The sequence below is a fragment of the Podarcis muralis genome, chromosome 8, assembly GCF_964188315.1.
Source record: "Podarcis muralis chromosome 8, rPodMur119.hap1.1, whole genome shotgun sequence".
NCBI lineage: Eukaryota > Metazoa > Chordata > Lepidosauria > Squamata > Lacertidae > Podarcis > Podarcis muralis.
Genome location: NC_135662.1, coordinates 73,811,390 through 73,824,345, shown reverse-complemented (window position 1 = coordinate 73,824,345; position 12,956 = coordinate 73,811,390).

Here is a 12,956-nt window from a genome sequence, read left to right as displayed (position 1 = left end):
TGTGTGGTTTAGAATGCAATCTTTTGCCACATACAGTAATTCTGAGGCATTAAAGAATAATACGGTGGTACCTCGGGTTAAGTACTTAATTCGTTCCGGAGGTCTGTTCTTAACCTGAAACTGTTCTTAACCTGAAGCACCACTTTAGCTAATGGGGCCTCCTGCTGCCGCCGCACCGGCAATTTCTGTTCTTATCCTGAAGCAAAGTTCTTAACCTGAAGCACTATTTCTGGGTTAGTGGAGTCTGTAACCTGAAGCGTATGTAACCCGAGGTACCACTGTAAATCTCCACAAATGCTATGAAAATACACTGCATTGCTAAAATTTAATCTTCAACCGATGCAGAACAAATCTTTGAACCATCCTGTGTATCCTTCCACTGTATCTTCCACTGTTTCTTTTCCTATTGCTTGCCACTGAAACCTCAAATAGCATTCTTAAACCACATGTTCGGTAATAAATCTACTGGCCACCTCAAGAGCAATTCTCAGAAAGGTCTCCAAGGATATACATATTGGACTGCATCTGCAATGTTTAGATAAGTTATCTGAATGAAGTAGTAAATAATGGCAGTAATAAACACAGAAAGTGTGTGAGAGAGAAGGCTGCCTCTCTTGTGTGGGTTTTCTGTAGTTGATTTGGCATTCAGTCAGTGCTATATCTGGTGGCTTGTTCCACTGGTGACATCTTGTATTAATAAAAAGCAAACCCCGTTGTCTCCTAGTGCCTTTCAGGGTGAACTAGCAAAAGCTGTAAAATGTCAGATGCTGATATGAAAGATGATATCTCTCTGGCCTTTATGCTCTGACAATGACTCAAATATATTAGAAATGGGACTCCAGCAGGCAGCAGTTCTTCTCAAAGGGAAGGACATCCCAAAAACAGTCCACTAAAACTTCACAAAACTGATGTCTTCTTTCAAGACAGTTTCTTCTGTATTTAAAACAGGGATGAAGTAAAAAGTGAGAAATATGTGGGATGTGAAACACAAGAGCAGTCAAGTACAACATTCCTAGAGTGAACATGTTTTCACGTGGGGAGGAATGTTTGTCCAGCCAGCAGGTGAACTTCCTGTTTCCTTCTGGGCTGGGACAGACTTCCTCTGCATGTGCCTAGAGGTGGGTGTGGCCTCACCTGTGCAGGTAACGACAAAAGCACAGGGCAGGGCAGCCATCTCTCTATCTTTCACCACATGCATCAATGAAGCAACATCTGCTTAGCCAAAGATGCCCTCTTGGCTTCCAACCAAGAGAGGACAAAGGGACTTTTTTCTTATGGAATAGTTTCCAAGTGTATGTTACTTTTCTAAGCCAGGTTTGCCTTCTGGGATCCAATTTTGAACAGAATGTGAGTAAACTCTTTTTATGCTTTCGTAGAATACTGTGTTGTGTCTTATCTTTTATGAGGGAATAAGGGGCAAACACCAGAACAGTTATTATAGAGGCTTTAGCGAGGCTGAGCAAACGCATCCACTGCAAGTCTAAAAGAAGGGAATGTTAGTCTGCTAAAATTGTGGAACTTGTTAACACAAGTTGGATAAGGATATATTCAGACAATGTATCCTCTCCTGCATCCCTGAACATTCCTACAAGATGGAGAATAAGTAAAAGGCCATTCATTAAGAAAGGCCCATAGCACAGTGTTCAGTGAAGGCTCTAGCCTATGGGTGGGTGGGAAGCTCTCAAACCAAAATGGCTCTGACCTCCAGGGGGAGCAGTCTTATATAGGTTTTCCCCTCCCCGTTGTAAGGGCTCATGGGGCAGCATTTTCCCATTAGCCCATTGCACAGAGAGGATACTGGGCAAAACCTTGCCCACTATTTTTGCAACAATCTATGGGCCACATCAAGGGGCGCGGGTGGCGCTGTGGGTAAAACCTCAGTGCCTAGGACTTGCTGATCGTAAGGTCGGCGGTTCGAATCCCCGCGGCGGGGTGAGCTCCCGTCGTTCGGTCCCAGCTCCTGCCCACCTAGCAGTTCAAAAGCACCCCTAAGTGCAAGTAGATAAATAGGTACCGCTTTATAGCGGGAAGGTAAACGGCGTTTCCGTGTGCGGCACTGGTGCTGGCTCGCCCGTTGCAGCTTCGTCATGCTGGCCACGTGACCCGGAAGTGTCTTCGGATGGCGCCGGCTCCCGGCCTCTAGAGCGAGATGAGCGCGCAACCCTAGAGTCGGTCACGACTGGCCCGTACAGGCAGGGGTACCTTTAGCTAATGGGCCACGTCGCCGCTGGGCAAAGGCATTCTGCACTTATGGGGCACAGAACGGGGCATATAATACAATAAAAATCAAACAAAGCTAATGTCTAAAAAGAGCAAAATAATAAAAAGGAAAATAATGGAGAGAGAGAGAGAGGAAAAACAAAAAAGAAACATACCCGCATAAATACAAAATTTTATATTCTATCAACCTTCTTCAATTCACCACCTCTCGCCTAGTATACTGTATACAGTGGTACCTCGGTTTACACATGCTTCATGTTAGACACTTCAGGTTACAGACTCCGCTAACCCAGAAACAGTACCTCAAGTTAAGAACTTTGCTTCAGGATAAGAACAGAAATTGCGCGGTGGTGGTGCGGTGGCAGCGGGAGGCCCCATTAGCTAAAGTGGTACCTCAGGTTAAGAACAGTTTCAGGTTAAGAATGGGCCTCCAGAATGAATTAAGTTCTTAACCTGAGGTACCACTGTAGTTCTGATTGTCTCACCAAACAAAGGCAAGCAAGCAAAATGATCAAGGGGCTGGAGCAACTCCTCTGTGGGGAAAGGCTGCAGCATTTTGGGGCTTTTAGTTTTGAGTTTAGAGGAAAAAGTGAGTAAGAGGTGACATGACAGAATTTTAAAAAATAACACATGACACGAAGAAAGTAGGCAGAGAAAAGTTTTTCTCCCTCATGGACTTCCAGTGAAGCTAAATGTTGGAAGATTAAATACAGTTAAAAGATTCCATTAGCTACAGGAGATGCCGACGATAAGAGAATGGCAGATAAAGCTGGTCGAATACGCTGAAATGGCTAAATTGACACACAGAATTCGCAATCAGGACAAGAAGAAGTACCAAAAAGAGTGCACGGAAACACTGTTTGACTGGACTTAACCGTCCAGGGGTCCTTTACCATTACCTCTACTGACCTGAAGCATCAGGCGCTTTTTATTTTTATTTTATCCAGGTATTAAACAGGCACTTTGAATAATGGATCCAACATACTGCCTGACAAGAATTTGATGACTGAAGCTTTAAAAGGAGTTCAAATTCCTTTATGTGGAAACTGAAAGCAGATTCCTAGAATACCCTTATCTCAACTAACCTGCAGTCAAAGGGGCATTGTTAATCCCTGACCTCAACTGGAAACCGATGACTTCAAAAGTATTCTTATATGCATTTCTACAGGGCATGAGACATTGAACTGAAACGGATTTGAGGTTACTCGACATTTTGCAGGAGTGAACCAGAAATGGAACGGGGGTGGGGTGGGGGGTGGAGATAACAACACTACCAAACCACAATGACAGAATTGCGTGGCAAGGTTATTTGGTGGCATGCAACACTGTCATCATATTTCTCTAGCCTTTTCAAACACTGCCTGAGTTTCCCATCATGCTGAAGTGATTTTTAAATGTGTACGCCTCCATCTCATAATAATTTACATGTCCCTGGCCTTGAACTAAATGTTGTCTCCCTCTGCTTGTAACCTGCGTATTCCTCTTGTGCTGATTTATAACAGCTTCTAAATACAGACTAGAAGTGGCTTGTCATCCCCCCCCCTGTGCCTTTTGCCTGAGGCTGTTGAATTCCCTGCCACTTCGATATCCCTGTTTGAAGACATTCTTGTTCTCTGGAGCGTTTCAGGCAGTCCTATTTAGTTTTGTGATTTATTCTCCTGTACGTGTACCTTCAGATGCTCTCCGCGGAAGGTGCTTTATGAATGTGTGTTGCATTATACCGTACAGCTGAGTGGCTTATGGCTGGGGAAGTGGGAATTCTCTGAGATCTGAAACTCAAACAGCAGCAGCTATCCGTCATTCTTCTGGCTAGCTGTGTGAATATCTGATGTGCCCAAGGGGTTAAAAATGTGGTCACAATGGCTCAGTTTTATGACTCAGACATATATGCATGCAAGGGTAGGGATGGGGTTATCTCCATGTGGTACACTTCAAAAACCCATCCAGTGCAGTGAATGAGAATACTCTCACAAACATGTATCTTGCATGAATGCAAAGGCGAATCCATAGATGTTGGGCATTTATTTATTGAAAAGCATTTCTAAACTGCTCAGTATTTTAAAACCTCTCACGTCGTAGACAAAACTATGGCATAAAAACAAGAAAACAGTATCAGGGTGTGAACATTAAAATGGTGTGATAAAAACAGAAATTCAGTTATAAACAAGGAGCAGTCTAAGGGGTTGGGAAAACCTGGGGCAAAAATATAAATTCATAAAAAGACATCAGAAACATCTGATGCATACAACAGGTGGAAGGGCATTCCAGACTGCATGGGGCAATAGCAGAAAATGCCTGTTTTCAGGTCACCACCCTGTGATATTCTGTAAGGCAAGGTGCTATGAGCAAAATTTCCTGTTGATCTAAGTGGTTGACAGGTCTACTATACAGCTACATGCAGTAGCCTGGTTCCAAGTTGTTATGTTAGTAATAAGACCTAGAAGTTGATTGGCAACCAGTGCAGTTTCTTCAGTAGAGGTGTAGTATGTGTGCACCCAAGTATGTCATGTCACATATCGTATGTGTTTTATTGTAAAATGCTGAATTTAGAACATGGATCTGTATTACGATACATGTTTTGTGTTTCAAACCACCTACAGTGGTGCCTCGCAAGACGAAAATAAGCCGTTCCGCGAGTCTCTTCGTCTAGTGGTTTTTTCGTCTTGCGAAGCAACCCTATTAGCGGCTTAGCGGATTAGCGCTATTAGTGGTTTAGTGGCTTAGCGGCTATTAAAGGCTTAGCGGCTTAGCGGCTAAAAGGCTATTAGCGGCTTAGTGGCTATTAGCGGCTTAGCGGCTAAAAGGCTATTAGTGGCTTAGCGGCTATTAAAGGCTTAGCGGCTTAGCGGCTAAAAGGCTATTAGCAGCTTAGCAGCTATTAAAGGCTTAGCGGCTTAGCGGCTAAAAGGCTATTAGCGGCTTAGCGGCTTAGAAAAAGGGGGGGGGAGCGAAAAAAATCGCAAGACTTGCAAGACGTTTCCGTGGATTGGGTGTTCCTAGGGCTTTTTTCAGCCAAAACTCGCCAGAGCCCAGTTTAGGCACCTCTCAGGTGAGCACCATTGCCATTATGAGAGAACAAGGGAGAAGTTAATGGTGTGTTCTGGCACCTCTTTTTCTAAAAAAAAAATAGTGCTGTGTGTTACCTAATTTATGACCTTATGAATGAAGCAGATTCTGTGACATTAATTAAGGAAACTTCCTGACATGCTTCCTGACTAGCAGAATGTATAGGATTCTGGACAAACCAGAACATACATACATACATACATACATACATTTATGTATGTATGTATGTTCAATATTGTTCCATGCATCCAGGCATTGTATGTAATTCTATGTACTGTACTTTTCTGTATATGGACATATTCATGCTTTGTATTTTGGTTCATTTAACTTTAATGTATTGATAACACATCTATGTTTGTTGTACAGTATTTACTTTTATTTCTCAATAAATCTTACCCCCTGCACAAACTATTTTACGCACTGTACCAAGTTTCCTAAAAATGCATGCAGATTATGTCATAACAAGGGAAATTCAAAGATGGTGTATTAAGATATTATGAAGAACAGTACGTCCCAGTTGTCCCAAGTCACAATTTCCTCACCTTAGACAGGCTACACAATACTGAGGTACATGGACTTATGGTCTGACCCTGTTTAAGACAGTTTCCTATTTTCTTGTCAACTTAACTTTACTTTCTAGCTGCAAAATCAAACCCATCTTTTAATTCCTTATTTTACTTGTTTTCTCTTACTCGCACATTCTCAAAGATGCCTATGGCATCAGTAGTTTTACATTTTCCTGTTTCCAACATTGTTGACTGACAAAAATGGGGGGGGGGGATGAGGAAGATGGATAGTCTCAGGGTAAACCGAACCCTTCTTTGTACAGATCCTCTTAAATTTCCTTTGATTTGTTGGGGTGTTGTTTTTCTTTTCAAGTGTGAGGAAACCTCACATTTTCCTGTAGCTGTGGATTGCTGAAGAGATATGTCTCAAGTTTATTTCTTCTTCTTTGCCAGTTCCAATTTAGCTGCCAGTAGTAAATATGATGTGATATGATTTGATACAATATATGAGCTCCTCTTTTCTTATTTTGGTGCAATCTCTCTCCCCAACGCTTTGTGGTTGCCTTCTCTGGGGAGACAACTAATAAAAAAGGAAATAATTGAAGACTACGGCTGCTGGCCTAAGAAAGACTTCCTAGAGAATAGTCAAGCAAGTCTCCCTCAGGCTGAGCAGCAACCAAGCAATATAATGTATTGGCAAAAGCATTATAATAACTTGAGAGTAGTTTCTCCCCCCCCCCCCTTTTTCAGTTCCTTGGGAAAATCTACAAATAACCTCCTACCCATGAGATTATATGGCAACCTTCCCCAAGCTGATTACTACCTGGAGTGAACTACAAGTTACTGTGTTTTATAATAGCTCAGTTACCTGAAGTTGCTGCATTATCTATATATCCTCTGTTTGTTTTAGCTATTCTTCACCACAGCCGAGCAGTTTTTAAGGAGCACTACTTGCCTGCCTTAGGGACGCAGGTGGCACTGTGGGTTAAACCACAGAGCCTAGGACTTGCTGATCAGAAGGTCAGCGGTTCAAATCCCCTGTGACGGGGTGAACTTCCGTTGCTCAGTCCCAGCTCCTGCCAACCTAGCAGGTCGAAAGCACACCAGTGCAAGTAGATAAATAGGTACCACTCCGCCGGGAAGGTAAACGGTGTTTCCGTGCGCTGCTCTCGTTCACCAGAAGCGGCTTAGTCATGCTGGCCACATGACCTGGAAGCTGTACGCCGGCTCCCTCGGCCAATAAAGCGAGATGAGCGCCGCAACCCCAGAGTCGGTCACGACTGGACCTAATGGTCAGGGGCCCCTTTACCTTCACTTGCCTGCCTTGGCTGTAATCTCTTCTGTTTGTCACTGTATACTCTTCAAGTGACTCTTTTGCACACACAATCTCTCTCTCTCTCTCTCTCTCTCTCTCTCTCTCTCTCTCTCTCATCAGCCACTGTATTTTTAAGAGCATTTTTGGTAGTTACTTCCTTATAACTCACCATAAAGGAAGACATGGTTGGTTTTCATGAGTAATCACCTGTGGCTTGAAACAGCATGGAGGATACAGCATTGTTCTGTATTGTCTCATCTGACTGCCAGAGGCTCTCAAGTCTCTCAGAACCTGATGGCAAAGCCCTCTTTCTATCTCAGGAAGCAATCCAAGCCCAAGATCCACTGGGATTCTTTTAAGATCCCATGGATCTCTAGCTCAAACAGCCAATACCTGGCACAACTATGCTAGCATAAGTCTCACATTCCAGCTCAGCTGAAGATACAGCAGCATACCTCCCTCATCCCAGCTCAAAATAAAACTGGAGCCAGGCAGTCTCTGCTGTTTATGTTGACAGAAGCACCAGCTTCCCAAGCCTACCTACAAAAGAAGCAATAAAATTGCTGAGTGGCTGAGTTTGATGGCACCGAAACCTCCATTTAAAAGGTTTATCTTCCTCTTGGGTCAAAAAGACCTAGGCACAGGAGCTCAGCAGCAGAAGGTCTGCAAGCTTTAATGGCTAAAAGCTGGAATTCATTTTGATAGAAATCCACTAGGAAAGTTTGAAGTTATAAAAAGTGAGCAAGCAAATCCGGTCTTCCAGGGAGATAAAGCATTTCCCAGAAAACAAAGACTTGCAGTCAAACCAAGCATTGTAATAAACATGTGCCCCAAATGGTGACCATGTGTTTAATTCACCCTTCTTCTCTCAGAATGCCTGGAAGAATTGACCATGTGTTGTGAAACGCACATTAGTCTGCATTTCCTCACCCACACTCTGTGTCATTGGCTGCAGATGGTGATGGCCGTGGTGGTGGTGGGGAGAACTTCATGATGTCACAACATGAGGTAAGTTCTGCTAGGCATTATAAGTGAAAAGAAGGAATCAGACAGCTGCTATCTCTGGCAACTCCTACACATTTGCTGCAATGTCTAGTTGGCTGACATTTGTCTGTAGAAATTGCATTTTTATTCAGTTGTTTACTTCCCAAGGGCTTTATTTAGGGATACAGAACCCTGTCCAATTAATTTGTCTAATCTTATGAAAGCTTTTTTTTGGGGGGGGGGGCTTCTCTAAATTATTCAGGCAATTCATCTGAGGACAGAACTCCGCATTTGCTTCAAATTGTCCCTTTAGGATGGGTATTTCCTCAAAATATTTGAATTTGCAGGTGTTTCCCCCTTAATCTCTAGATTTCTGCAATAAAGAAGTACATGCTCAAAACCTTGACTGTTAACAACAGCATTTGAATGTATAATTTTTAATTCCTAATAATAAAATGGAATCTAAACTACATTTCTCAAGTGAACAATGCCGGCAATGAACATGCTATAAAGCCTTCAATGTACAAATATGGCTGACCTTCATGAACTATGGATTTTTCTTCCCCTTGGTTAGTGGGTATAGACCCACCCACCCCTGCCCCAAAATCCCCATCCACTTACCACAATTCACGGTTTTAGGGAAAACATAGACGTTCTATTTCATATCTGTCAGGGAACTGCCATCAGTGCCGGAGGGAGAGAGAGGGCTCCAGAGGGATCCCAGAGAGCGTCCCGGGATTGGGAGAGGCAGCCCATCTTCTGGGGAAGGGAATCAGCTCAGCTCCAGTGGAGAAGGGGGGCAGATGGGGGAATCTGAGAGGGAGTCACATGACTCCTTGCTGGGGACCAGTGGGGGGAGGAAGGGTCCTCCGCTGCCTACACCTTCCTTGCGCAGAAGGCTTCCACGCAGGGAAAGTAGGAGGAGACTGGGCGTGAAAGAACTTCTTTGCTGGAAGAAGTTTAAGAAACGCCCACTGACGGATTCTGCCAGCGATTGAGACAGCCACGGGTGAGTGGCTGTCCGGACAGAAAAGGTTCACTTAGGCAACCCAGCCAGGTGTGGGCACCGGCTTACGCACGAGCAACCCCTTGAACCATTACAATATCCATATGGTATTTCATTATTTACTTTAAGCTGCCCAGAGAACTTTATGCTATGGGTAAGGATGGACAATTCTGCCAGTTTTGATTCCTCTTAGTTTCTCATTTTTCCAGTCTTAAGTTCAGTTCTCCACATTTCCACATCAATTTGCTTTTTTTTAATTATTGAAGGGTCATTATGAAAATTCCTCAGCATTTTAGTGTGCATTTCTTCTAACATGCATATTTTTGCAAAGTAATTCTCCCTAACATAATGGATTTTTGTACGTTATAGTTACTAATATTTGTACTTGACTACAATACATTTTGTACACATTGCTTGGCTAGAGAAGTGAACTGCAAAATTCAGAGAAGTGCAAATTTCAAAGGATGGCTGCATATTGTTTCAGAAAGTGCAAATTTTGGAGGTTCGTGTTTAAATATGAACAGCATACAAATGCCTATCACCATTTCCCCCCATATTTAGCCTTGACTGCTCTTTCCCCTCCTCTTCGGTCCCCCGCACATCTTGATAAGTTTGCAAAAGTGTTCAGGGCTGGTGGTGAATGGGAGACTGTGGAAGCTGAGGGGATTGGTACCCAGCCATTAGGAACCAATGCAAAATTCTGAAATGTTTCACCTTTCATTAAAAATTTCCAGATTAAAGATGGCAACCCTAGACTACACTTGCAGCACCACTTATTAAAGTCTCTTGAGCAGCCAGTCTACAGTCTTTTTGCATGAGATTTGAGAAGATTGCTCTGACTCAATTGACAGTACTCAGCTAAAAGGCCATTCATTTTGCTTACAGCATCTCCTTATACCCCAGTCCCTGTAAACATCCCAGATATGATGCCTTTACTTTATATAAGAAATGAAAGTCCAAACTGCTGTTGGGTTCATAGTTCTTATTCCTACAGGCCTCCAGAGATAATTCTGTTTTAAGCTGTTGTAAGTCAACAAGCTTCTGGAAGAGATATTGCTGAAGTCACTTAAGAAATACTGGAGCTTGCTCAGTCTAAGCGACAAGGAGAAAGGTTGATAAAAGTGATTCAGATAGTCCAGGGAATGAATGTTATAACTGAGCACAGTTCCAGTGCACTGTGTTATATTAAAATGTGACATTGATCCATAAAGAGAGAATCATAGCTCTCCTGGTATATAGCTTTACAGGAACACCAAGACCGAATTGTTGGGTTTACAGCTTAAACAATGCAGAAAATTTCATTTCAAGTAACCCAGGGCAAAGATCGCAGTCTGGAACATGTTCAGATTTGTCACTACTTCTTCTTACTCCTGTTCTTAAAATTAAAAGTATTGTTTTATGGTTTGAACCATTCACCAGGTGCTTGTTTAAATTCCTTGCGTGTCCCTTTCTGAGGGCAAAGGCAAGCACAAAGAAAGAAAGAAAAAGAACAATACTTCAATGCTACCAACAGAAAATAGAGTAGTAATGTAGGGAGCGATGCTAAGTATGGGAAGCTTGCATAATTTACACTAGTGTAAGTACTACAGATCCAAACTCTGTTTGGGAGTGGCACTACTGCTGTTGGAGCCAGCCTAAGCATGTGAGAGGTTACTTTGGCTATTGTGTGCTACTGTAAAAAGGAAATTAACAACAAACCATTTAAATTGCAGGGCTTTCTGTAATTTTACTGCTATAACAGCACTTCATTTTTATTAAATTGCAACTTACTTTACATTTCCTTTGATAAGCTGGAAGGAGTGGACAGGAATCTAGTGCTTGTGATTCGAGGACCCGTCCCCCGCTTGGGAACAATAAAGACACGTGGACACAGTATATTAGGTTAATGGGCTAGAAAAGGCCACAACTTTTATTGATTACAGCATGTGAGAAGGTATTGGAAATCAGCAGCACAATGGCGGAGAGAGCTGGCGCAGCCGCATTTGAGCAGCTAGACCATGCCCCCGTGGTGTCACCCGATTGGGTGCCCAACTGGGAGGCGTGGTGCACCAGTGATGATGTCAGGGCAGGGGGCAGAACGCCCCTTGCGTGGCACGGGAATCGGCTCCCGCTCACAATCCCTCCCCTCCGGAAGGAGGAGAGGCTTTCTTCTCATGAGTGTTTTCTGTAAAATGCACATGGATGCATTACTGTCACACCGTTATTTTCCGTTCGGACATCCCTGAGGGATTAGCTACTGTTGGGAGATAAAATGCTGGATCTTAGTCTGATCCACTAGGCAAATCTTACATTCTGTCATGGGCCAGGAGTCAGCTTCGCCTGCTGAGCAGCAGCCTGAAGGGGAGAAGGCAGAGAGGGTGGAATGACTCCAACTGCAGCTGATTAGTCTTCAAGGACAAAGGAAAAGGCGCTGATGAGAACCAGCTGGCTTCAGTCTTCTTAAGCAGAGCTTCCAGCAGCAGTCAGATGTTGGAAACAATGCTTGCAGTTCCTTGCCACTTCCTGCTTGTATTGACCCCATGATCATTGGATTCCCTGACTCCTGGACCACCTGACAACATAGATTGCTATTCTCCCTATGGATCTGACATAGGATGTTGACTCTGTCTTTAGGCAAGTACACCTCCAGAGACTCTTCTAGTTTGGTCTTCCACTCCACTGAGCTCTGCACATTGTTGCTCAGCAACAAGACTACGACACATTCTCCTTTCCACAAAGACACATTACATGTTTGACCTTTAAGCCAATGCCTTATTCAGCTGACATTTGCCAAACAGTTGACTGTCATAGAAAACAGCAGTTCCCATATGAATTTCTTCCCTCCCCTAGTGATATCTGCATCATTATATCATGATGTCCTGGGTTTTCCTGATTCTGCTAGTGCCAGACTGTGGAACAACCTTTGGCCCTCCGGATGTTGCTTGACTACAACTCCCATTATCACTGGCCATTGGCCATGCAGGCTAGGGCTGTTGGGAATTAGAGTCCAACAACTTCTGGAGGGCCACAGTTTGCCCAAGTCCTCGGCTCATGGAATCCCTGTGATGCGGAGTGGGGGACATACACAATTTAATGATGCCAGCAGATTAAATAAGTTGCAATTACAGAAGGACATATACGTCTACATACTTTTTTTATGAGGTGGGTGGGTAAGCAGCCTAGTTTCTAACTATTTTAATGAGAAGAATGGTGTGATACATTTTGCCTTGTATATCAGGATCTGATCATTATGGTTCATCTGGGATGTGTGTCAACTCTCCTCTTGCACCCCCCTGTTGATGCCCAGAGCAGTGTTTTTTCCAACTTGGGTCTCCAGCTGTTTTTGGACTACAACTCTCATTATCCCTAGCTAGCAGGACCAGTGGTCAGGGATGATGGGAAATGTAGTCCAAACAGCTGGAGATCCAAGTTGAGGAAACACTTGTCTCAGGTCTTCTGTTACTTATGGCAGCCCCATCTTTCATGTCCTGCTTCATCTTGGCCTCTGTAGGACTTCTTACTTGGAATATACATCTAGCCAAGTATAATGTGATTTCCTTTCAGATATCCTTTGAGTTGTAGAAATAAACAAGCAAGTGGCAGGGCAAACATTTATGATCATGCTACACCTCAGAGAAAGCCCCTTTTGTAGCTCTGTACATTTTCTTGATGAAAAGCTTATAAAAATAGTGCATTCCCCCCCCCCCCCGAAGATATCATAAAAGATGTATAAGCTACAGCTTTGCCTTCAGCATTATTCTGGACCACACCCCAGGGCAAACTATGCATATGCTTGTCTGGCATATTCTAAAATGGATCCAGCCTACTCTCCTTGAAAGCCCTTCTCCTCGTCCCCCCTACACTAGCTTTTTTGGGGTAT